Consider the following 5,881-nt stretch of genomic DNA (forward strand, 5'->3'; position numbering starts at 1 on the left):
TATCTAACATCTGGAACTTGATCCAGTTGCCCACCACATACTTCTTTATACCAACATCATCAGCTCCGTACTTCTTCTCCAATGTATCCCATATCGTCTTAGTACTTCTTCTTAAGAAACATGTCAAAAAGTTTGTTTGACATGTTACTTAAGAGAAAACCATGAACAATCTTGTTGTCCTTTTCGTGCTTCTCTAAGGATGTTTGGGAAGAAACAACAACATTAGCTATGGATGGAAGTACTTCACTGGAAGGAGCGGGAGTAGAGTCACCTCCGACAACATTAAAGGCGGTGTCTAAGGACGAGGAGGTGTGTTGGGGCACCAGCTTTAGCAACACGTAGTCAAGATCATGTTGTTCGAAGAAAATTATTATTTGTTTAGACCATCTCCTATAATTAATCCCATCAAGAGTGTCAAGCTTGAATAGGTCAGGAACAAGCTTAGTCAAAACATTCGACATTTTACACTAATCAAATCATTTCTAAATTGTTGGTAAAATATACTGCAAAATAAAACCATCAGTACTGACTGGATAATAATAACAAATAAAATAAATAATAAAGAACAAGCCATGTCGTGGTATGAAACCACTGCTTAGAAATTATTTTACGTTGATAAGTGTAATCGTCGCAGTAGGTGTACATCCCCGAGGTTAACACAATAGCCCCGAATGATCGTACACTTGAATATCAAAGTGGACAATAATGGAATTACTCTTCTCACCGAAAAAAGAAAGAAACTTTTTTTAGAAAATCTATAAAGAGTGAAATGTTATTTGATTTTTGGATGATGAAAAATGAGAGAAGACATCTCTACTTATAGGATGATCAAAGGGGTAAAAAATTCAGAAATAAATTAATCATAAACATTGATTTATTTCTAAAATTAATTGTCAATTAACCGTTGTAACTTGTCTAACGTAGCTAGCTGAACCTACCCTTAAAACTATCTATGTTCGTTCACAAAATAGCCGTTGAGACAACTTTTAAATCATTTAAATCAAACTGCTGAAATCAAGCTTCGAAAATTAGTTCTGATGTAATAAAGAGTCAAACTAGCCCTAAAATCATCTATGTTCAATATGTGGAAAGTCAAATTCCAGAATTAACAGCTAGAACAACTGTTAAAATACAACAAATTAATTTTCAGATTTTCATAATACCAACAATTAGACAGATAATTCCAGCAATTAATCTGACCAATTTAAAAAATTATTTTGCCTATAAATATGTTTTAAAAATTCTCATTTCAGTTTTACAAACATTAGTTTCAAAGAAATTCTTCTGTATTTTCTCTAAAAAGATAGAAAGCAAGCAGATGTGTTGAAGATATGTATTACTGCAACCACAAACTGAATCGAATCGAACCAAGCCGATCGGACGGACGGACGATGGCAGTTGTACGACACACGCATGCAGGGAATCATCTTACCACATTCAACAAAGAAGGGTAAGGAAGATTATTTAAATACCCTTCCCAAGGGATTTACCCTTTCAATGTGGGATATAATCAACACACTTTACTATTTCACATTTGTTTATTTTTATTGCAATTACTTGAACCATAATTCTCACAAATTCATGTAGAGATGATCTTACGCATCAATTTATTACTTGTTTGACTTGTATACTTGCACATTTACACAACACTATAATAATGCAGCAATAGTTCACCCTTAGAGGCCCTGTAGCTCTCAAGTTTCACATAAAGGATTGAAAGTTTCCCCAAAAAATTAATTCGGTCACTAATTCTAAGGTTTTAACTTTTAGCCTTAATTTTGGGTTATGATAACATGAGAAGATGACTAGAGTGGTAACGACAATAGAGTCAATGATGATTTTTTTTAGAATTATAGTTAAAATATTTAAAAAATTAGGGAAAACTACATCAAATACTATCAAACTTTAGGTGTTGTATTGTTTATATCACTGAATTTTCAATTTTGTCAATTATAGGACTGAACTTTGATTGTCGTTTCAATTATATCATTGTTGTTAAATCATTAACAGTCATATCAAAACGATGTCGTTTTGGTAAGGCGTCTATGTCGATAGTCGGTAGCCGTCAGTCACTTCATCATAACGTTAACGATTTAACAATTCAGTGGTATAGTTGAAATGAAAACCAAATTTCAGTGTTATAATTGAAGAAATTGAAAGTTCTGTGGTATAAATGATACAATACCTAAAGTTTGGTGGTACAGATGTTGTTTACCCAAAATATTAAATTGATATTTTGTCCAAAAGTCGTGTATCAAATTAAAAATTAACTTTTTTTAACATGCTACTTCATCACTATAATGTTTCGGTGATCAAACTATAACTAATTGAATCAAAACTAAGTTTTGATTGTTGAATGATCTGAATAAGAAGAAAACCAAACAAAAATTACATCCGCTATAATTTACCCTATATTTGTTTAGGTAAACTACAAGAATTGTCACTTATCTTTTATAGTTGTACACTTTTACTTACTAGATTTAGAAAATGTAAGTTTTAGTCACTTACGTTATCGTTTTATTAAGTTTTGATCATTAGGATGATAGATGAGGTTAATTTGATGACATGACAAGTTAAAAAAGGATTTAATTTTTATTTTAACTCGTAAAGTTTAGATAAAACACTAACACCATCATCTTCTTCTTCATTATAAAAAATCAAACTTTCGTCTTTTATAATTCCAATGATTCTGGTATCATTCGTTGTTTTTGTCATGGTCCTGAGAAACTCAGCTTGGGATTTGGTTTCTAGCCTCCCTTCTTCCGCATCCTCTCCTAAAAGAGTCGCTTCTCTTATGTTGCTCTAACATACAACGTCTTGACCACCGCAGAAACCAATTTCATTGCTTCTTCAGTCCTTTCAACAGACGTAGTTGCACCAAGTTTATCACTTTTATTTTTCGTAGCAACAAAGGTGGAAGAGGGGAAGCTAGAAACAAAATCCCAACTGAGTTTCTCGGGACCATGACAAAACAACGAATGATAACAGAATCATTGGAATTATAAAAACAAAAGCTTGATTTTTGATAATGAAGAAGAAGACAATGATGTTGGTGTTTTATCTAAACTTCAGGAGTTAAAATAAAAATTAAACCCTTTTTGAATATGTCACATCATCAAATTAACATCTAACGTCCCAGTAACTTAAGTGACTAAAACTTATATTTTCTTTAATCTAATGAGATAAAGTGTACAAATGTAAAAGATAAGTGATCATTCTTGTAGTTTACCCTTTTTTATACCTTGCAAAACATTACAAAAAATTAAAGAGACAAAAAAGCAATCAGAAAGATAAACTAAAAGAAACAAAACAAAAGGAGCTGCCAATTATAAAAAGCAGATTGAATTAATATAAAAATGGGAAGTATTTGTTAATAATTTCTTCCCTCTTGAATTGCCTCGTATTAAAAATGAAACCTTGATTAACAACAAAAAGTACAAAAAAGGAAAATAAAACAACGCTAATCACATGTTAGCAACAAATATTTACATTACTTCGATTATTTGGCCAGGCTTCGGCACTTGGTGCTGATCAATGGGCTTCCCATTCTCTGGCGAATCAGTGGATATGATCTGATGCACTGTGATAACAACACAATCGTTGCAATCAGCATCGACAACAGGTTGGGTTATTCCCCTGTGAAGCAACTGCCGTGGTTTCTCAGGTGAAACAGTCGCTTCCACTGTCTCCTTTACAAAGTGAGCTACTTGTGATAGTTCAAGGACCGCTTCTGATATTTTCTCAACGCATTTCACTATCTCGACCAAGATTGAACCCACGGTGGTAGCCGGTAATATTGCCGCCAAGTCTGCATTCTCTAAGGAGGCAGTTTTGAGGGTTAACTTGAGATCATCCATGGCAGCTTTGAAGTTCTCCACGTGGATATTGGCCGAACAATATGGATCGGTCATTGTTTTCATCGATATGGATAATGCTTTTAGTGCCTTCCCACATTCTGCACTCATTCTTGTGCATGATCCTTCTAGTTTGCTTTTGAATTCTTCTGATGCCTGTAAACATCAATCGAAAATCAGATTTTTGTAGGCATTCAGAAAATGTGCATTGATTATTGGTTTTCTGTTTAAAGATTGTTGAGTGAAGTAGCAGTACTTGTGTATCATCAGAGACAATGCAGCCATCAATAGCTTCAATCTGATATGCACATTGTCGAGCAAGAGCTCCAATTTTCAAGTAGTGTTTCCATGGGTGACGGAGACGAAAGCGGCCATGTCCAGGTTCCCATCTTGCAAAATTTTCCTATTACATTAATTAAGAAAAATGTTGATTATTATATAACTTAATACATATTTAAACAAAAAAGAAAAGGAGGTTGAGGAAGTAAAAATGTTAGTGGCATGCATGCAAAGTGCAAAGGCAAAGTTTAGTGGGGAGAAGCCAAACTCACCAAAGATTCTTCTTTGCTCTTTGAGTTGAGAACACTTTTATATCCCTGAGGAAATAACTTGCCAATGCCATTGCCATCATTTTCAGAAGAATCAAAATATACACCTCCGAATCCTGCATTTAGTTTCGTTTTCAATGTAAAATCTTTTCAAAGAATTACAATTAAGTATTTCTGTTATTGCACACCTTCAAGGTAAGTAGCAAGCTTTTCCAGGTTGGTAAACACAGGCTTGTGAAGATCTTCACCAGCCCAAACAGGACAAACAAATATAGATATAAGCATGCAGGTTGCTCCTCCCATTATGATTGTCGATAGTCTTTGGTGAGCCAAAACTATCAATTCATTCACTCGGTACCCCGAAACAGCTACCAAGCTGAATGTCAGTATGAATATCATCACTCCATAATCATATCTTGCCTTTATCCTCGGAAAAAACCTTGAAAATGTTGCTGCTGCAGCTGCAATGATTAAACACCAAATCAACTTGCATGACTACATCTAAACATATGTACATATACACATTTATATATATGAATATACCTAGTAGAAGGACAAGGGTTCCTAGGACAATGGGTTCTCCGATCTTTCCAAAGAGTTCTGCAAAGTAATCGGCTCCAAGTCCGAGAGCACCGGCGAGTAATGTTGCAAAGCCCCTGTTTATAGTCTTGCTTAGAGTTCCACCTGGATATAGGGTAAATATACGTGTTATAATCAGTAATTTTCGATGATTTAGTTTAAAACTTTTGTTAAGATTTGAGTGTCTTACCTACTGAGAATTCAAATACAACCACAACAGTTAGCACTGCCCACATTCCGGACACCCCGAAACCATCATAGATAGGGCGAGCATACTACAAGAGTGACACCAATGTGAGAGCAAGTCCCACTTTTAGGGAGTCAGTGAGCCTTCTGGGGTCATCTTGCCCTAGCTTTTTGATGATCTTAGTGTTGAAATAACCCTGTCCTTTAACTTTCCAGGAAAGGCAGAAAACCCTGATTTATCTTTTGCTGTTGACTCGATATCCATGGCTAACTAAAGAATAGGGAATGTGTCTGAAGATTGTACTCAACTGGCCTCATTATTTATATGTAGAAAAGTTTGGTATCTTGAATAATTTATTGGGAAATGAGAGGCCAAGATTTTAGTTTGAGGAATTTCTAGTTTCTAGTGCTGACTAGACCTAACATATTGTTTATTACTGCGAACAGAAGTCCACCATAAAGATGTTAGTGGCTGGGTGGGTTCTGAGATTCAAGTCAGAAGCAAAGGCTTAGAATCCTTTTGCTTTTAAGCACTGTCTATGGTACTTTCCATACGAATGAGCACCGTCAATTTGTCATTGACATCAACTTGTTTTTGTTTCTTTTTTGAACTTCTCTTTAAATATGTGGAAGGATGATGAGGCTAAAGCTTTAAACTACTGTGAAATAATTCCGTTAAGTGTTAATGGCACTGGACTGCAACCAGTCCTGCCC

The 5,881-nt window shown here is 34.8% G+C and overlaps 1 pseudogene; it reads right to left on the reverse strand.

The window, feature by feature from the left end:
* Positions 1 to 3,414: 3,414 nt before the first annotated feature.
* Positions 3,415 to 5,432, reverse strand: LOC120181108 (annotated as a pseudogene).
* Positions 5,433 to 5,881: the final 449 nt, after the last annotated feature.

This window comes from Hibiscus syriacus, unplaced genomic scaffold (assembly GCF_006381635.1).
Source record: "Hibiscus syriacus cultivar Baekdansim isolate YM2019G1 unplaced genomic scaffold, ASM638163v2 tig00112508_pilon, whole genome shotgun sequence".
In the NCBI taxonomy this organism is placed as follows: Eukaryota; Viridiplantae; Streptophyta; class Magnoliopsida; order Malvales; family Malvaceae; genus Hibiscus; species Hibiscus syriacus.